Source organism: Anthonomus grandis, assembly GCF_022605725.1.
Source record: "Anthonomus grandis grandis chromosome 1 unlocalized genomic scaffold, icAntGran1.3 Chromosome103, whole genome shotgun sequence".
NCBI classification, from domain to species: Eukaryota; Metazoa; Arthropoda; class Insecta; order Coleoptera; family Curculionidae; genus Anthonomus; species Anthonomus grandis.
In genome coordinates, this window is record NW_026088425.1 from 153,468 (window position 1) to 174,738 (window position 21,271).

Sequence of the window (21,271 nt, forward strand, 5' to 3'; positions counted from 1 at the left end):
TTTAACGGACTACACGTGTTTCGCTCTAAACCTAATTTATTTATGTACTGTGAAGTGTGTGGATGGCTTCCTGATGATGCTCTAACTAGAGCGAAACACGTGTAGCCCGTTAAATCACATGTTGTGAGACCGTGACTTTGTGTTTTTATTGTGCGACTTTGTGTCAATTTTGGTCTAATATATTTTAAAAAATTGTTTTTTTTTTCTGTTGTGTCACTTAAAAATTAATAATTTAATTTGGGCAATTAAAAAAAAATTATTTTAATTAATAAAATAAAAAAAAATGCAAATAATTGTTGTAAATATGACAAAAAATAGTTAAACTATAAATAATAAAGAATTAACTTTTAAAGAAATTCTGATTGTAAATGAATATATAAGAAATAAAATAAACAATTGACTTGCAACCAGTCAATTGGTCCTGTTATATTTTAAGGAATATGTTTTTTTAGGGTTGTTATTTTAATAAATAAAAATTATCTTTGGAGATATAAACAAACTTTATTAAGTACAAATGACATAAAATTATAGGTGCATTTTAAATGTATAAGTTAAGGAAATAAAATGTGAAAAAAAATTAAATCAAGATCAATTAGTGACTTTTGAAATATCAGAATTAGGTTTTTTGAAAAATTACAGTTTAACCAACAATAAATTAAAAAAAAAAACGGAAATCAAGAAAAAATTTATATGAAAATTATTACAATTATAATTGAACATGTAATAAATTAAATGAAAAAGATTCATTGCGAGTTAACTGGTCCAATATATTTAAAAAAATATATTTTTTTTAGAAATGTCTTTAAAAAAGAATGTGAATTAAATTTTGACATTTAACAAACAATTTAATTTGGATTTAAATTTATGCTTCAATTTAAAAAAATGTAAAATAATTTTTACAATTAAAAACCAAATTAAAATCAAAACCAATTGACATACTTTGCCGAAAATTTGAATTTAACATTGAAAATGTATGTAAAAACAAGAACAATCAAGTAGAATTAACCTGAAAATTACGCTGATTACAAATGATTACCTGGTGAATTAAATGAAAAAAAATGGCTGTAGGTCAATTGGTCCGATCTATTTTAAAATGCACCTAAAAACCGCTTAAAAAAGGCACCAACATGTATATTGGTTATGAATAAAATTCAAAAACTCACCCCAGGGCACATCGACGGAACGCCACTGCTTTTTCCTCTGTAACAAAAGAAATAGATCCAGATTAGAAAAATATTATCCAGTGTAAAAAAATTCCAGAAATAAATAAAAAAGTATTTTTTTTTAAAAACGAGTTTTTATCGATTGACGCACGTATCTTCCACAGGTGCACGGTTTTCACCCAATCAGTTGACCCCCCACAGTTTAAACCGAAATGGCCTCCTTAAAAAATGTATCTATGAACATTTTGAAAAACTGAAAATTTTAGAATAAAAAAGGAATATAAAAGAATGCATCCAGATTAAATGGAATACAAGAGAAAATCCACGAAAACTCCTCTAATTTCCAACCCTATTACCATAAAAACTCGTTCATAAAAAAAGGGTTTTCAATACCAAATAAAACAATAACAAATAAGTCATCATACAAATTTTAATAATTCCATAAATTTAGTGAAAAACTCAACTCACCTGTGCCTATCCAATCCTCAGCCCTATTTTCAATATCCCAGCTCCATATATCCAGATTCCTGCTCGGTATCCTTTCCATTACAGCTGCTCCTGAATTTAAAAAAAATATATATTATTTAACTTTATCTGCAGTGCAAAAGGGTTTTAATAAATCTCGAATTAAATAAATAAATAAATACAAACACTCCAATAGACATAAAGAAAAAATTGCCCTCACCTGTTCCGATCCAGGTCCCGAGCCCGATGACTTCCATGTCTAGAATCCCGGTCTCGTATCCAACAAAATGGCTGCGACTTCCTCTAAAAAAAATTTAAACACATGAAATATCATCATAATTCATCAACCCTCTTTTTCAAATATCAGTTAAAGTTATATACAGGGTCTCTTTGTTAGCAACAATTTATTGAAACCTTAAATAAAAAATATTTTTGGGGAAAAAGCTCTTTCTAAAGAAATCTTTTACCCACAAAGACGTTTCATATGCCAAATCCATCATCAGAGATTGCTTCAGGTGAATATTAAGAAAGAAAAGTGAAACGGTTTTTGAATTATAAACAAACTATTCATATAAACCTGATTAATGTAAAATGTGCTTAAGACAAAGTGTCATAATTTCCTTAATTTTCCATCATTTTTCATAAAAATTGCATTGATGCAAAGGGTTTTTAATTTAGAACCAAAAATGTATCTACAAAAAAAATTAAAAATTGGAAATTTTCAAAGTTAAAAGGGGGTATTAAAAAATATGAAAAATTATCGAAGGTGTTTAAGAGGAAAACTGGACCAGTTCCCTTAATTTCCCACCGATTTTCATGAAAATTGCATTGATGCAAAGGGTTTTTAATTTAGAACCAAAAATGTATCTATAAAAAAAATAAAAAATTGGAAATTTTCAGAGTTACAGGGTTACTTTCAAAAATATGACAAATTATTGAAGGTGCCTAACAGGCAAACTGCACCAGTTCCCTTAATTTCCCACCGATTTTCATGAAAATTGCATTGATGCAAAGGGTTTTTAATTTAGAACCATAAATGTATCTATAAAAAAAATAAAAAATTGGAAATTTCCAGAGTTACAGGAATATTTTCAAAAATATGGCAAATTATTGAAGGTGTGTAAGAGGCAAACTGCACCAGTTCCCTTAATTTCCCACCGATTTTCATGAAAATTGCATTGATGCAAAAGGTTTTTAATTTAGAACCAAAAATGTATCTATAAAAAAAATAAAAAATTGGAAATTTTCAGAGTTACAGGAATATTTTCAAAAATATGGCAAATTATCGAAGGTGTGTAAGAGGCAAACTGCACCAGTTCCCTTAATTTCCCATCGATTTTCATGAAAATTGCACTGATGCAAAGGGAATTTAATTTAGAACCATAAATGTATCTATAAAAAAAATTAAAAATTGGAAATTTTCAAAGTTAAAAGGGGGTATTAAAAAATATGAAAAATTATCGAAGGTGTTTAAGAGGAAAACTGGACCAGTTCCCTTAATTTCCCACCGATTTTCATGAAAATTGCATTGATGCAAAGGGTTTTTAATTTAGAACCAAAAATGTATCTATAAAAAAAATAAAAAATTGGAAATTTTCAGAGTTACAGGGTTACTTTCAAAAATATGACAAATTATTGAAGGTGCCTAACAGGCAAACTGCACCAGTTCCCTTAATTTCCCACCGATTTTCATGAAAATTGCATTGATGCAAAGGGTTTTTAATTTAGAACCATAAATGTATCTATAAAAAAAATAAAAAATTGGAAATTTCCAGAGTTACAGGAATATTTTCAAAAATATGGCAAATTATTGAAGGTGTGTAAGAGGCAAACTGCACCAGTTCCCTTAATTTCCCACCGATTTTCATGAAAATTGCACTGATGCAAAGGGTTTTTAATTTAGAACCAAAAATGTATCTATAAAAAAAATAAAAAATTGGAAATTTTCAGAGTTACAGGGTTACTTTCAAAAATATGACAAATTATTGAAGGTGCCTAACAGGCAAACTGCACCAGTTCCCTTAATTTCCCACCGATTTTCATGAAAATTGCATTGATGCAAAGGGTTTTTAATTTAGAACCATAAATGTATCTATAAAAAAAATAAAAAATTGGAAATTTCCAGAGTTACAGGAATATTTTCAAAAATATGGCAAATTATCGAAGGTGTGTAAGAGGCAAACTGCACCAGTTCCCTTAATTTCCCATCGATTTTCATGAAAATTGCACTGATGCAAAGGGAATTTAATTTAGAACCATAAATGTATCTATAAAAAAAATTAAAAATTGGAAATTTTCAAAGTTAAAAGGGGGTATTAAAAAATATGAAAAATTATCGAAGGTGTTTAAGAGGAAAACTGGACCAGTTCCCTTAATTTCCCACCGATTTTCATGAAAATTGCATTGATGCAAAGGGTTTTTAATTTAGAACCAAAAATGTATCTATAAAAAAAATAAAAAATTGGAAATTTTCAGAGTTACAGGGTTACTTTCAAAAATATGACAAATTATTGAAGGTGCCTAACAGGCAAACTGCACCAGTTCCCTTAATTTCCCACCGATTTTCATGAAAATTGCATTGATGCAAAGGGTTTTTAATTTAGAACCATAAATGTATCTATAAAAAAAATAAAAAATTGGAAATTTCCAGAGTTACAGGAATATTTTCAAAAATATGGCAAATTATTGAAGGTGTGTAAGAGGCAAACTGCACCAGTTCCCTTAATTTCCCACCGATTTTCATGAAAATTGCATTGATGCAAAAGGTTTTTAATTTAGAACCAAAAATGTATCTATAAAAAAAATAAAAAATTGGAAATTTTCAGAGTTACAGGAATATTTTCAAAAATATGGCAAATTATCGAAGGTGTGTAAGAGGCAAACTGCACCAGTTCCCTTAATTTCCCATCGATTTTCATGAAAATTGCATTGGTGCAAAGGGTTTTTAATTTAGAACCAAAAATGTATCTATAAAAAAAATAAAAAATTGGAAATTTTCAGAGTTACAGGGTTACTTTCAAAAATATGACAAATTATTGAAGGTGCCTAACAGGCAAACTGCACCAGTTCCCTTAATTTCCCACCGATTTTCATGAAAATTGCATTGATGCAAAGGGTTTTTAATTTAGAACCATAAATGTATCTATAAAAAAAATAAAAAATTGGAAATTTCCAGAGTTACAGGAATATTTTCAAAAATATGGCAAATTATCGAAGGTGTGTAAGAGGCAAACTGCACCAGTTCCCTTAATTTCCCATCGATTTTCATGAAAATTGCACTGATGCAAAGGGAATTTAATTTAGAACCATAAATGTATCTATAAAAAAAATTAAAAATTGGAAATTTTCAAAGTTAAAAGGGGGTATTAAAAAATATGAAAAATTATCGAAGGTGTTTAAGAGGAAAACTGGACCAGTTCCCTTAATTTCCCACCGATTTTCATGAAAATTGCATTGATGCAAAGGGTTTTTAATTTAGAACCAAAAATGTATCTATAAAAAAAATAAAAAATTGGAAATTTTCAGAGTTACAGGGTTACTTTCAAAAATATGACAAATTATTGAAGGTGCCTAACAGGCAAACTGCACCAGTTCCCTTAATTTCCCACCGATTTTCATGAAAATTGCATTGATGCAAAGGGTTTTTAATTTAGAACCAAAAATGTATCTATAAAAAAAATAAAAAATTGGAAATTTCCAGAGTTACAGGAATATTTTCAAAAATATGGCAAATTATCGAAGGTGTGTAAGAGGCAAACTGCACCAGTTCCCTTAATTTCCCATCGATTTTCATGAAAATTGCATTGGTGCAAAGGGTTTTTAATTTAGAACCAAAAATGTATCTATAAAAAAAATAAAAAATTGGAAATTTCCAGAGTTACAGGAATATTTTCAAAAATATGGCAAATTATCGAAGGTGTGTAAGAGGCAAACTGCACCAGTTCCCTTAATTTCCCATCGATTTTCATGAAAATTGCATTGGTGCAAAGGGTTTTTAATTTAGAACCAAAAATGTATCTATAAAAAAAATAAAAAATTGGAAATTTCCAGAGTTACAGGGCTACTTTCAAAAATATGACAAATTATTGAAGGTGCCTAACAGGCAAACTGCACCAGTTTCCTTAATTTCCCACAGATTTTCATGAAAATTGCATTGATGCAAAGGGTTTTTAATTTAGAACCAAAAATGTATCTATAAAAAAAATAAAAAATTGGAAATTTTCAGAGTTACAGGGCTACTTTCAAAAATATGACAAATTATTGAAGGTGCCTAACAGGCAAACTGCACCAGTTTCCTTAATTTCCCACAGATTTTCATGAAAATTGCATTGATGCAAAGGGTTTTTAATTTAGAACCAAAAATGTATCTATAAAAAAAATTAAAAATTGGAAATTTTCAAAGTTAAAAGGGGGTATTAAAAAATATGAAAAATTATCGAAGGTGTTTAAGAGGAAAACTGGACCAGTTCCCTTAATTTCCCACCGATTTTCATGAAAATTGCATTGATGCAAAGGGTTTTTAATTTAGAACCAAAAATGTATCTATAAAAAAAATAAAAAATTGGAAATTTTCAGAGTTACAGGGTTACTTTCAAAAATATGACAAATTATTGAAGGTGCCTAACAGGCAAACTGCACCAGTTCCCTTAATTTCCCACCGATTTTCATGAAAATTGCATTGATGCAAAGGGTTTTTAATTTAGAACCAAAAATGTATCTATAAAAAAAATAAAAAATTGGAAATTTCCAGAGTTACAGGAATATTTTCAAAAATATGACAAATTATTGAAGGTGCCTAACAGGCAAACTGCACCAGTTCCCTTAATTTCCCACCGATTTTAATGAAAATTGCATCGATGCAAAGGGTTTTTAATTTAGAACCAAAAATGTATCTATAAAAAAAATAAAAAATTGGAAATTTTCAGAGTTACAGGGCTACTTTCAAAAATATGACAAATTATTGAAGGTGCCTAACAGGCAAACTGCACCAGTTCCCTTAATTTCCCACCGATTTTCATGAAAATTGCACTGATGCAAAGGGAATTTAATTTAGAACCATAAATGTATCTATAAAAAAAATAAAAAATTGGAAATTTCCAGAGTTACAGGAATATTTTCAAAAATATGGCAAATTATCGAAGGTGTGTAAGAGGCAAACTGCACCAGTTCCCTTAATTTCCCACCGATTTTCATGAAAATTGCATTGATGCAAAGGGTTTTTAATTTAGAACAATAAATGTATCTATAAAAAAAAATTAAAAATTGAAAATTTCCAAAGTTACAGGGGTATTTTCAAAAATATGACAAATTATTGAAGGTGTCTAACAGGTAAACTGGACCAGTTCCCTTAATTTCCCACCGATTTTCATGAAAATTGCATTGATGCAAAGGGTTTTTAATTTAGAACCAAAAATGTATCTATAAAAAAAATAAAAAATTGGAAATTTCCAGAGTTACAGGAATATTTTCAAAAATATGACAAATTATTGAAGGTGCCTAACAGGCAAACTGCACCAGTTCCCTTAATTTCCCACCGATTTTCATGAAAATTGCATCGATGCAAAGGGTTTTTAATTTAGAACCATAAATGTATCTATAAAAAAAATAAAAAATTGGAAATTTCCAGAGTTACAGGAATATTTCCAAAAATATGGCAAATTATCGAAGGTGTGTAAGAGGCAAACTGCACCAGTTCCCTTAATTTCCCACCAATTTTCATGAAAATTGCATTGATGCAAAGGGTTTTTAATTTAGAACCAAAAATGTATCTATAAAAAAAATAAAAAATTGGAAATTTTCAGAGTTACAGGGTTACTTTCAAAAATATGACAAATTATTGAAGGTGCCTAACAGGCAAACTGCACCAGTTCCCTTAATTTCCCACCGATTTTCATGAAAATTGCATCGATGCAAAGGGTTTTTAATTTAGAACCAAAAATGTATCTATAAAAAAAATAAAAAATTGGAAATTTTCAGAGTTACAGGGTTACTTTCAAAAATATGGCAAATTATCGAAGGTGTGTAAGAGGCAAACTGCACCAGTTCCCTTAATTTCCCACCGATTTTCATGAAAATTGCATTGATGCAAAGGGTTTTTAATTTAGAACCAAAAATGTATCTATAAAAAAAATAAAAAATTGGAAATTTTCAGAGTTACAGGGTTACTTTCAAAAATATGGCAAATTATCGAAGGTGTGTAAGAGGCAAACTGCACCAGTTCCCTTAATTTCCCACCGATTTTCATGAAAATTGCATTGATGCAAAGGGTTTTTAATTTAGAACCAAAAATGTATCTATAAAAAAAATAAAAAATTGGAAATTTCCAGAGTTACAGGAATATTTTCAAAAATATGACAAATTATTGAAGGTGCCTAACAGGCAAACTGCACCAGTTCCCTTAATTTCCTACCGATTTTCATGAAAATTGCATTGATGCAAAGGGTTTTTAATTTAGAACCAAAAATGTATCTATAAAAAAAATAGAAAATTGGAAATTTTCAGAGTTACAGGAATATTTTCAAAAATATGACAAATTATTGAAGGTGTCTAACAGGTAAACTGGACCAGTTTCCTTAATTTCCCACCGATTTTCATGAAAATTGCATTGATGCAAAGGGTTTTTAATTTAGAACAATAAATGTATCTATAAAAAAAATTAAAAATTGAAAATTTCCAAAGTTACAGGGGTATTTTCAAAAATATGACAAATTATTGAAGGTGTCTAACAGGTAAACTGGACCAGTTTCCTTAATTTCCCACCGATTTTCATGAAAATTGCATTGATGCAAAGGGTTTTTAATTTAGAACAATAAATGTATCTATAAAAAAAATTAAAAATTGAAAATTTCCAAAGTTACAGGGGTATTTTCAAAAATATGACAAATTATTGAAGGTGTCTAACAGGTAAACTGGACCAGTTCCCTTAATTTCCCACCGATTTTCATGAAAATTGCATTGATGCAAAGGGTTTTTAATTTAGAACCATAAATGTATCTATAAAAAAAATAAAAAATTGGAAATTTCCAGAGTTACAGGAATATTTCCAAAAATATGGCAAATTATCGAAGGTGTGTAAGAGGCAAACTGCACCAGTTCCCTTAATTTCCCACCAATTTTCATGAAAATTGCATTGATGCAAAGGGTTTTTAATTTAGAACCAAAAATGTATCTATAAAAAAAATAAAAAATTGGAAATTTTCAGAGTTACAGGGTTACTTTCAAAAATATGACAAATTATTGAAGGTGCCTAACAGGCAAACTGCACCAGTTCCCTTAATTTCCCACCGATTTTCATGAAAATTGCATCGATGCAAAGGGTTTTTAATTTAGAACCAAAAATGTATCTATAAAAAAAATAAAAAATTGGAAATTTCCAGAGTTACAGGAATATTTCCAAAAATATGGCAAATTATCGAAGGTGTGTAAGAGGCAAACTGCACCAGTTCCCTTAATTTCCCACCGATTTTCATGAAAATTGCATTGATGCAAAGGGTTTTTAATTTAGAACCATAAATGTATCTATAAAAAAAATAAAAAATTGGAAATTTCCAGAGTTACAGGAATATTTCCAAAAATATGGCAAATTATCGAAGGTGTGTAAGAGGCAAACTGCACCAGTTCCCTTAATTTCCCACCAATTTTCATGAAAATTGCATTGATGCAAAGGGTTTTTAATTTAGAACCAAAAATGTATCTATAAAAAAAATAAAAAATTGGAAATTTTCAGAGTTACAGGGTTACTTTCAAAAATATGACAAATTATTGAAGGTGCCTAACAGGCAAACTGCACCAGTTCCCTTAATTTCCCACCGATTTTCATGAAAATTGCATCGATGCAAAGGGTTTTTAATTTAGAACCAAAAATGTATCTATAAAAAAAATAAAAAATTGGAAATTTCCAGAGTTACAGGAATATTTCCAAAAATATGGCAAATTATCGAAGGTGTGTAAGAGGCAAACTGCACCAGTTCCCTTAATTTCCCACCGATTTTCATGAAAATTGCATTGATGCAAAGGGTTTTTAATTTAGAACCATAAATGTATCTATAAAAAAAATAAAAAATTGGAAATTTCCAGAGTTACAGGAATATTTCCAAAAATATGGCAAATTATCGAAGGTGTGTAAGAGGCAAACTGCACCAGTTCCCTTAATTTCCCACCAATTTTCATGAAAATTGCATTGATGCAAAGGGTTTTTAATTTAGAACCAAAAATGTATCTATAAAAAAACTAAAAAATTGGAAATTTTCAGAGTTACAGGGTTACTTTCAAAAATATGGCAAATTATTGAAGGTGCCTAACAGGCAAACTGCACCAGTTCCCTTAATTTCCCACCGATTTTCATGAAAATTGCATCGATGCAAAGGGTTTTTAATTTAGAACCAAAAATGTATCTATAAAAAAAATAAAAAATTGGAAATTTTCAGAGTTACAGGGTTACTTTCAAAAATATGGCAAATTATCGAAGGTGTGTAAGAGGCAAACTGCACCAGTTCCCTTAATTTCCCACCGATTTTCATGAAAATTGCATTGATGCAAAGGGTTTTTAATTTAGAACCATAAATGTATCTATAAAAAAAATTAAAAATTGAAAATTTCCAAAGTTACAGGGGTATTTTCAAAAATATGACAAATTATTGAAGGTGTCTAACAGGTAAACTGGACCAGTTTCCTTAATTTCCCACCGATTTTCATGAAAATTGCATTGATGCAAAGGGTTTTTAATTTAGAATAATAAATGTATCTATAAAAAAAATTAAAAATTGAAAATTTCCAAAGTTACAGGGGTATTTTCAAAAATATGACAAATTATTGAAGGTGTCTAACAGGTAAACTGGACCAGTTTCCTTAATTTCCCACCAATTTTCATGAAAATTGCATTGATGCAAAGGGTTTTTAATTTAGAACAATAAATGTATCTATAAAAAAAATTAAAAATTGGAAATTTTCAAAGTTAATAAGACAATTTAAATAAACTTATTTCATCAAGCAGACCCGTAATGAATAAAGGGTCCCAATAAGGCTTAATACTTTTGATACCTGGGCAAGCAATTGTTCTCTCTACACAAGGGGAGACTGTGATGTGATTTTGCATAAAATTCATAATAATAATAATAACAATAAAAACAACAACAATAATAAACACAACAGTAATAAAACAAACAATAATAAAAACATCTCTTTATTCAGCAAATATATTGACCTAAGGAGGCAAAGATTAATTAACTCACCCTCTCCAATCCAGATCTTCAGCCCGACTTCCATATCCAGACTCCTGACCCCACATTCATAGAAATGCCAATGACTGCATTAGTTGATAGAAAAATTTAATGTTTCTTAGCAATAAAGAATATTTTCATCTCATCTTATTGCATCTAAAAAGAATTACACATTCAATTTCACAATTCACTTACAAATTTAAAGATCTATACTTCAATTTTGCTCATGACTTTCTTCTGAGCAGACATAATCATTAGAATTTGAGCTGGTGAAACCTCTAGAGTATCTGAAGAACAAAAACTATAAGAAATGAGGGCAAATTTAATTTAAAAAACCCAAAATACCTTTTTGCAACTCCCGTTGCTCTTGGGTGTTAGGGTGTATTCACATTTGGGTTCATCCCAGTTTTCATGGCAGTCCAGACAGCTATGCGGCGCATCTGCTGTCTACAGGAGCAGCCCTTGCATTTCTGGAATAAATTGTGAGTTTTACAGGATATTTATATTTAAAAAATAGTTAAAAACAATTTAAAAAACAGATTATCTATAACTTGTTTCCTAACCGCTCATTTTTAATGTACCAGTGACCAATACATGAGAAAGGCGAGGCCCTGCAGACCAAAAGACCCTCTTAATTTCAGAGAATTCACTATTTTTTTCTTTTAAAACTGCTATAAACTAAGGAAATGCAATAATAAATGGGAAGTGCACCTTAAAAAAGTATTTATAAAGAACCTTTAGAAGTAACACTATGTTAGTACTAAAAACAAAATGTAAACACTGGAACAATAACAATTTCTAACCTATTTGTGCAGGATCTCGGACGTTCAGGGGGCTTCTGGGTCAATAAACAACAATATTTCCTGAATATTCATTGATTTACAAAAAAGTTTATAGGAAATCCGGTATATTTTCATAAAAAAAAAAACATTAGGTTATAAACAAAGAGAGAGAGACTATGACAAATGACAAGTGACACTGTGCCAATTCGATTCGACAAATGAACTCCAACCATCAAGCTGTCAACCGGTTTGGCCGAATTCGCCAACTCCGGCATTGACAGATGACAGTAAAGTTCTAGAATATTTTTTTTTCATTTGGAATTTTGTAGAATTTCCAACTGAAAATAAAAATAAATTATTAAAAAACACTTGTCCAATGCCCATTTGCCCCTTGAAATAAGAAAGAGTCAATAAAAATCGATAATTGCGAAAATATATACTGCGCTGTACCAGTACGGGACACAAAACATTAAATGCCGATAACTTAACACATCTCGTGAGAGTAAACGCGATCAGAGTACGCGGAAACGACGTACGACGCAATTTCACGATAATTCCCGATTGTTTCGACGCTTTTCCCGGGTTTTTGAAAGAAAAACCGAGACGCGATCCCGACCCGACGAATTCCCAACGACGAATGAGGCGTCGAGGCGACGCGGAAATAGCCGAACGCTGCCGATTGCCGACGCTGGAATTCACCGAGCGCAACTCGGTAGTGTTAAATGTTCGATAAATGATTTTTACGACGTTGCCACATCTACGTTTTATTTAATAATTTATAAATTATTTATTATTTTTTTCTGGAATAGGGTTGACCTTGAATTTAATTTATATCTATCCGTTCTAACTCACGTTTAGAGGCCCTCAAGGGGGCGGAAATGTTGGGAAAACGTTTCGAAAGATTCGGGAAATTGTATGCGATGAATTTTTTACAGATTTTAGTAGAAATTACACGAAGATGGAGTCTTTTTAGTAGCAAAACTGTATTGCTAAATAATCCAATTTTTAAGAAAAAAGGTCCATCAGGAAGTGTTTGGCCCAGAAAGACGCTTCGTATGCTAAATCCATCCTCAGGGATTGCTTTAAGTGTATTTAGAACAGTTATTAATAAGGGAAACTCCAGGGAAATTTTCTAAAAAATGTTATTTTTTTTCTGTGTGTCTAAAAATTATTTTTTTTTTGGAGAATCTATGAGGCTGAGAAAAAAATTGTTCTAATAAAAGTTGTTAAGCCTTTGAGGAGCTTCAATTTGCAAAATACTTCACGATCTTATCTATTACCATTTTCGAGAAAATGTATGAAAACCGATTTTCTTTATTTTCAAATTTTCTCTGGAGCTATGAAAAAAACTGGTGTTTTTACTATTGCGTTGGATTCTATGTAAGGATGCCTAAAGAAAAGCTAAAATACCTTTTTGCCCTAAATTGCATATTAAAGGAGCTACGGGGGCCATTCTTTGAAAATAGCCCAAATTTGGAGGGCAGAAATTTCGAAAAATCGAAATTATCAGAAAATAAAAAAACAAAATTACCACGAGGGAGAGCATTAAATTATCATTAAAAAACCCTTATAAAATTTTTTTCTAAGATTCATATTAACGGCACAAAAATTTTTTGAAATTTGAAATTACTCAAAAATGCCTCAAAAAATGGCTGTAACTCAAAAAAATTTCTTATAGCAAATGGTTTGAGGGAAAAAAATAAGTTAAAATTTCTATAAATAAATTTCCTGAACCAAAAAACCAAATTTGAAAAAACCGATTTTTGGGTCGAAATTTCCAGGGTATCCCCCAGGGAAATTCTCTAAAAAATGGTTTTAATTTTTTTTCGGAAAACCTATGAGGCTGAGAGAAAAATCGTTCTAATAAAAGTTGTTGGGCCTGAGAGGAGCTTTAATTTGCAAAATATTTCACAATCTTATCTATGCCCATTTTCGAGAAAATTCACGAAAACCGATTTTCATTATTTCCCAATTTTCTCTGGAACTGTGAGGAAAATTGGTGTTTTTACTATTGCATTGAATTGCGTGTAAGAATGCCTAAAGAAAAGCTAGAATCCCTTTTTGCCCTAAATTGCATATTAAAGGAGTTATGGGCGAATCTTTGAAAACAGCCCAAATTCCAGCTCGAAAATTTCCAAAAATTAACATTTTCAAAAAATGAAAAAACAAAATTACCACGAGCTAGAGCATAAAATTATCATCAAAAAACCCTAATTAGATTTTTTTTCTAAGAATTATAATAACGGCACAACAAATTTTTGAAAATTAAAATTTCTCAAAAACGCCTCAAAAAATGGCTGTAACTCAAAAACTTGTCACGCTTTATTCCAAAAAGGTGGTGGAGTAGTACTGTGTCAATTTTTATTCCAGGCATTTTTTCTGGTACTTAAATTTTTAATATAATACTAAAATTTAAAAATAAAAAGGATGATTTTTCGTTGTATGTACACGTCATCCGAGTGACGTAGATACACGAACAAACCCGAAGACGTAAAAGTGAAAGTACCGAGTGTCCGAGAGCGTCGAATCGTGGCCGCTCGGGTACGTTCGGCTGAGAGGGGTGGGGAGGGGAGAAAGATCTTAGCAGGCCACGGCAGTCGCTCGGTCAAGTCATTCTCTCGGTAACATTCACCGAAGGCGGATGGGAAATGTAAACGTAGTACTACTAAATTTAGTGTTTGCTGTTATTTAGTTTGTAAGTACTGTTTAATTTATTTTAAGAGCATGCTCTTTTATTTTTTTGTCATTTTGCGTTATAATTATTATTGTAGATACGTTTTCTTTTGACGATTGGATATGCATTTTCTTTAAATTTTTAATTAATAAAATTTAAATTTCTCTGTTTTGCAATTAAGGGGTTAACTTCAACGGGTTAAGGGTTGCTTTCTTCAAATAAAATTTAAGGGGTGAAGTGCTTTTATTTATTTGTTAAATTCACACTTAATTAAAAAAATAACTGTCGATCTTTTGTGGCATAACATCCAACTGTTCACCATACGATCCATGAATTTACCGAACCCAAGGGTGAACCGGCATATTCATCAAATCCTGGTGGACCAAAGAGAACTTAAGGGTTTCAGTACTTGGGAGGGAGAGGTCATGCCGTAATCGCTCTCTACAAAGGGGCTTGGTGGCTGAAGATCCTCCTGATGCTGAATCTCCTTTTGTTCTTTTAAGAGGTTACGTTTCAACGGTTTGGCAGTTATGGAAGTTTATTCGTTAAAGTTCCTTCTTATAGTGGGGTTTCATTTGGATTTATTTGCTTTATTCACATCAAAACAGTCAGAGGGATGTCTAAGGGGGTTAAATTCAAGTTTCAGAAGGGCAAATATAGAAATTTAATAAGCAAATTAAGTATCAGTTGTTGTTGATTCTATGAATACATATCCAGTCGTCCAAAGTTGCGCTAATAATATATTTTATTGAGTTACATTTTTTGTACATATTGACACTTACTTTTTAATATGTTTTAAGCATATTATGTAATTGAGTTGATTTACTGTATACTGTTTGTCTATTTTTATTCTTGGTAATTTAAAATTTGACTTAACATGTTACCAATGGGCTTTATATCACTGAAATATTATTGACAAAGCACGTAGCCAGCCAGTGCACCTTTTCCTTGAAAATTTGACTAAGCATTTACACAATGTGCCTAAACCCCCTTAAATATTGACTAATCACGTAAGCAGTGTGCTTTAACACCGTGAAAACTTGACCAGAGGAATGGGTTTTAGTGGGTCGGAGGGTGGCCAACTCCAACCCCACACTACCCTGGACGTTTGACAGGAATCATCCCTGTCCAACGTCCAAGGTGTCTGTTTGCAGATTTCCTAAACCTCTTTTAAAAAAAAAAAAAAAAAAAAAAACTTAATAAGGCCAAATTAAGTTTTACTCAATTACAGGGCACCAACTCTTGAAGAAATTGCTGCAATTAGTTAGGATTGGTATAAATTTGTGATGCCCATACTTAGAACTTGTTTAAATGATTTGTACTGTTGCAACTTTTATGGTTTATATAATTTAAATTGTTTTTTATTTGTATCTATTTATTTTAATTAGGTTTTGGTTTTAATTAGGATTGTTACAAGCTACTTAGGCAATTTTTACTAATATGTAGACTTATGCTGTGATGACATGTTTTATCCGCTGTTGATCTCGATTAGAGAGATAGTTCTTTACATTATTTATTATAATAGTCATGATACTAGAAACCGTACTGACTTCCTTCTAGTCAATTGATGCATAGGTATTAAACACTACTTTGAATAGTAGGAAAGGTTCGTTAAAAGTTTAAGTGGCTGCCAAAAAATAGTAAGGGATGTAAAAATGTTGGTGCATTTAAAAGACTAATAAAAATTATGTACCAATTATTGTATGAAGTTCAATTTCAATTGCTTTATAACCATATTATACCTTTAAAAGTTTATTTATGCAATTACATTGTAAATTTGTACCATTTTCTTTATAGATACTAAATAAATACACATGATTACTATTGTATTAACAAAAAAAAAAAATAGGAACAAGGATACCAACCTTGAATCATAATCCAGAAGCTGCTCTCCATCCTGTCGTCTTCTTCGTCCGTAACCCTGGACAAGGGACCCTAAACAGGTACTAGCTTTCCGGGCCAGAAAGCACCTGGAATCTGCAGTAGGCAGGGATCGATTCACTTTCCCTGAATAGACATCTCCGACAAAGATGCCTACCTGCTACCTGAATAAAACCCCGCAATAGTAGAGTCATATAACATCCAATTAATTAGTGTAGCAAATGCGGTAGTAAGCCATAAGAGGATCTTTATTTGTGCTTCGGTTAATTAATTTCGGGATTCGGTTAATTAATTGGTTAATGATAATTAATAAAAGGGGGTTTTTGGATTATTTAAGATTTCCAGTTAGTCTATAAGTTTCAAACTTTTACCTGGTTTATTACGGACAGTAAGTAACTGGGGCATTTTTTCAAACAGACAATAAAGCAGTCTATTTGAGTATTTGTTATTCGTTTTGGGGCTGTTTTGGACACAGTTGGGACTCAAAATGACTTTTTTTTTTAGTTCCACTGCGTTCCTGTCTTTTGTTCCTAAGTGAGTGGCCTCCTTCAACACTTTTTTGGGGTTTTCTTTAAAAGTTTTTTACATGTGCCCTTTTAGGTCTTTTTTAGGAAAAAACTGATGTTTCCCTAAAAAAAGACTGTCCAAGAAACCAACTAGGGCCTTAATTTCAATTAGAGATCCTTGAGAGGTTTTGACCTTCGAACCTACTAAAAATTAATGCATTTAATCACGTTTAAATATGGCAGAGTAGGTACGGTGGAAATCTGGCATATTTGGATTATTTATTTAAGAAAAAATCCATTAATGGTCTCGTTGTTTCCAAGAAAGAAAATTCCCAACAATTTACTTCTTGGGTGTCAAAGTCCTGTACCCAAATTAGAGGAACCCAAGCAAAGTGACTGTCTTCTTACAAGATTTCTTCCTCAGATAACTCAAAAAGTAGTGGACCCCCAGGAGAGTAAAATATATCGTTTTATTCAGCAGAAAACCCCTCAAATTTCCCTAAAAACCCGATGAAATTCCCCCAAGTAGTTTTCTAGTTATACTCGACCAAAGTTCAATTTTTTTAATGTCAAAGAACGTCTGCACCTAACGTAGTAAAGCCCGGACCTAGAGAGACGTTTCTTACATGAAAACCATCTTCAGGGATTCCATTAAGTTGGAGTAAAAGAATTATTAGCAAATTATTTTAAGGATTTTTGTCATGCAAAATTGATGTGAAACTAGGTGGTACTCGTTTTTTTTTCAGTTCCTCTAATTTGGTCGAATTAATAATTATTTATAGTACTGGGACGCCTGGACTACAAGATGAGTGCGTAGGGATTTTCTTAGTACATGCACGCCTGGACTATGGATGTAGAATGAATTCTATAGACTTATAACATTCCTCCATTGATGGACTTCTTTAATTATTAATGAAATACCTGGACTATTATGATCTCCAGTAGTGCAAGAGCCTAGGTTCAATAATCATTAAATTTAGTACCTGGACTATAGGGTTTTGTAGACAGAGTGTGTAAGTCTAATTTTGTCCTATTAATGGATATTTTGTTTAAGACTGATGCGCCTGGACTATCAATAAAGACAGACCTAGTCCAAGGGCATAAATATAATTTTTTGTTAGTATAATTATTGGAAGGTCGGTTTATAGCCATTTTTGAATTTTTAAGAGTGCACCTGGACTATTAAGGATTATAGTCTGAAGATTATAAGGTCTTAATGTGCCTTTCCTATGGGAAATGGAGATTAATGAAACAAGACTTTTTTGCTTGGTTTTTTGTGCTTTACACCTCAGTAAAAGAATTTTTCGATTCGGATAACTTTTTAAAATTTTTGAATTTTTTTGGGTAGTACTAGGGTCAAAAGCCGAAAAATGCCCATAAGTTCGTCCCTGTTTATTTTTCGAAAAAAAGTGTAAAATACTTTTTCGTTCAGAGTAGGACGGGGCTTCTTATGGTGAAAGAAAAAGTTAAATTTTTCTAATAGTAATGGAGAAAATGGAACTTATTTAGTTTGGGATTTTTCCCCATTTTCTCGGGCTGTATTACAAGTAGAAGCAAAATTTCTTTACTTGCGTGTAGGCCTTGATATTTCCACCAACTCTTGTTTAAAACAATTTTTCCTCAGACCCATGGATTTTTTGGAAAAAAATAAAAACCGATTTTTCTCAATTTTTCAAGGGTATATACATACCCCTTTCGAATTTTGGCCAAAAAATTTCAAATTTCATTTTAGCGTTTTTATTGCATCAATCTGTAGTCATGGAAGGCTTTAAAAAAAAAAAATAAAAAAAAGTCAAATTTTTTTGGGTCTTTAGGACCAAAATCCAAAAAAATGCCAATAACTCTCTCAGGGAACATCGTGCATACAAATAGCTCTAAGTCGATAAATCTCTGACCTAGAGAGACGTTTCTTACATCAAATCCATCTTCAGGAATCCCTTTAAGTCGGTGCAAAAGAATTATTAAAAAAACCGAAATAGTTTTTAAGTTAGAAAGAATTTTGTGTCACATGCAACCTGAATTTAAACTGTTTTAGGGTTTTGTCAAGTAAATCGTTTTGTAACTTTAAAAATATTTAAGCCACAAGAAACTATAGCCCCTCGTTTTGTTTAGCATAAACCTCTTCAGGTTTTTGTAAACCTTTTATAAGGATTTATACAAAAATTGAAAAAATTCCCCCAATTTAATCAAAAAATCACTAAAAAATTCCCCGATTTTTGCCAAAAGTTACTAAAAATGAGGAAAACTTCCCCAAATTCCTCAAAAAGCCACTTAGACTTGAAAAAATGCCCCAAAAAAGTTACCAACTTAACCCAAAAGTCACTAAAAATTTGAAATATCCCCAATTTCCTCCAAAATTCATTATTCCCTAACTTCCTGGAAAACCCCCTAAGATTGAAAAAACACCCCAAAAAAGTCACCAACTTAACCCAAAAGTCACTAAAAATTTGAATAATCCCCAATTTAATTAAAAAATTACTAAAAAATCCTCAATTTCCTCCAAAAGTCATTGTTCCCTAACTTCCTGGAAAACCCCCTAAGACTTGAAAAAACACCCCAAAAAAGTCACCAACTTAACGCAAAAGTCACTAAAAATTTGAAATATCCCCAATTTAATTAAAAAATTACTAAAAAATCCCCAATTTCCTCCAAAATTCATTATTCCTTAACTTCCTGGAAAACCCCCTAAGACTTGAAAAAATGCCCCAAAAAAGTCACCAACTTAACCCAAAGGTCACTAAAAATTGAACAAATCCCTCAATTTAATCCAAAAATCACTAAAAAAAATCCCAATTTCCTATAAGTCCCTAAAAATTCCCCAAATTCCTTGAAAAGCCACTAAAACTTGAAAAAATTCCCCAAAAAAATCACTAGTTTCACCCAAAAGTCACTAAAAATTTAAAAAATCCACCAATTTCCTGGAAAAGCCACTGAGACTTAAAAAAATACCCAAGAAGTCACCAATTTAATGCAAAAAATATTTAAAAATTGAAAAATGCCCAAATTTAATACAAAAATTGCCCAATTTCCTTCAAAAGTCACTAAAAACTAGGACAATCCCTCAATTTTATCCAAAAATCACTAAAAAATTCGCAATTTTCTCCGAATGTTACTAAGACTTGAAAAAATTCCCCAATAAAAGTTACTAACTTCCTCCAAACATATATTTAAAAAAGGAATAAACAAAAAACCCAAAGTTTACTGTTGGCTACCATGTATGTCTTCAAAAGACACTAATCCAGAAGCTGCCCTCCATCCTGTCGTCTTCTTCGTCCGTAACCCTGGACAAGGGACCCTAAACAGGTACTAGCTTTCCGGGCCAGAAAACACCTGGAATCTGCAGTAGGCAGGGATCGATTCACTTTCCCTGAATAGACATCTCCGACGAAGATGTCTACCTGCTACCTGAATAATCGCCCGATACTAGCCCGACCCTTTTCCAAAATTAATCGTTTTGTATCCAACGATTATAAGGCAAGACTATTTCACCGGTAACAATGCACTTCCACAATCATCATTTATGGACAAAGTATATAAATTTCAATTTGAAATATGGACTTATGAAAATCCACATTCCATGTCCAATATTACAGGTACCAAATTTCGCCTAATATATGGGGTCCGGATGTACTGGTAAAGTGCCTCATTAATTTCTTGAAAATGAATGACCAGAAATACTTGAAGTTCCTACTGTCCAGCACACTTTGCTTTAGTTGGGGGTACATTTTACTTAGGGAGGCCTCCACGGTCTCCCGACTTAAGTCCGCTTGATTTTTTACTTGTGATGTAAATAACAATTGATTCGACATTCGACGTCGAATGTTTGCTTGGATTGATGTTGAAGGCGGATACTTTGAACGACATATTTGAAGTTAAAGAATGCAGAGGCAAAAAAATTGCAAATTTTGAATTAAAAAGCCTCTTGTTCCTGTATTCTTCTGACGTACGAAAAATTGGGTTTAAGGGGATTTAAAAAAGAAACATCACTCTACTTCAACAATTTAATTTATAATTTCACATTAATTTATAACAGGACTAATTTAACCATCAAAAATCGCGTTATAGTCCTTGATAAACTCGTGAAGGCGCTCATCTAAAACAAAAAGTATTTTGCTTTTAGTGTATTTCATATTTATTTACATGAATAAATAAATAAATAGTTGTCACAATTCGCCCCCTGTTAAATGTTACTACAATGACTAAAACAAATGAAAGCTTACCGTTCTGCAGTAAATTGGAAAACCGCGGATGGTTCCTGAAGTAGAACAGGACGCTGTGCAGTAAATTGGGATTTCGACTGTTTCTGGCGGCCGTTAAATATTTGCGAACGTTCGCCTCCTCTTTGGCGAGTTTTAGGGCGGACAACACTTGTCCATCGCTAAGTAGTACCTTTAATAAAAAATTTATTTGAAATGTTGTTTTAATAATAAAATAAAGTTTTCTTAACAATTTGGTGGAAGTTTGAGCGGTTTTGGACAGTTTTTCAGGGAGTTATGGGCGTTTTTGTACTTAAGGTCAAAAAAATTGAAAAATTGTCAACTTTGAATGCGTGTAAAAAATTCCTTACTCTCACGAGATGTGT

General features: G+C 31.5%; 3 long non-coding RNA genes across 8 annotated transcripts; 1 reads left to right on the forward strand and 2 right to left on the reverse strand.

Annotated features, from left to right (window-relative positions):
• Nucleotides 1–1,661: 1,661 nt before the first annotated feature.
• Nucleotides 1,662–20,086, reverse strand: LOC126749361 (uncharacterized). Of its 3 annotated transcripts, XR_007665024.1 has the most exons (7): nt 20,020–20,086; nt 16,168–16,272; nt 11,192–11,316; nt 11,060–11,133; nt 10,859–11,002; nt 1,849–1,931; nt 1,662–1,721 (listed from the first exon to the last, which is right to left on the reverse strand). It is a non-coding gene; the product is annotated as an uncharacterized LOC126749361 (long non-coding RNA). The 3 variants fall into 3 exon arrangements; XR_007665022.1 differs by lacking the exon at nt 20,020–20,086 and having other exon boundaries at nt 1,666–1,721; nt 16,168–16,355; XR_007665023.1 differs by lacking the exons at nt 1,662–1,721; nt 1,849–1,931; nt 20,020–20,086 and having other exon boundaries at nt 10,794–11,002; nt 16,168–16,355.
• Nucleotides 2,529–8,011, forward strand: LOC126749362 (uncharacterized). 4 transcript variants are annotated; one of them, XR_007665027.1, is made up of 4 exons: nt 2,529–2,919; nt 3,445–3,693; nt 4,394–4,494; nt 7,821–8,011. It is a non-coding gene; the product is annotated as an uncharacterized LOC126749362 (long non-coding RNA). The 4 variants fall into 4 exon arrangements; XR_007665025.1 differs by lacking the exon at nt 7,821–8,011 and adding an exon at nt 7,646–7,774; XR_007665026.1 differs by lacking the exon at nt 7,821–8,011 and adding an exon at nt 6,770–6,849.
• Nucleotides 20,087–20,678: 592 nt separating the features above from the next.
• Nucleotides 20,679–21,072, reverse strand: LOC126749365 (uncharacterized). The gene is made up of 2 exons (XR_007665029.1): nt 20,910–21,072; nt 20,679–20,782 (listed from the first exon to the last, which is right to left on the reverse strand). It is a non-coding gene; the product is annotated as an uncharacterized LOC126749365 (long non-coding RNA).
• Nucleotides 21,073–21,271: the final 199 nt, after the last annotated feature.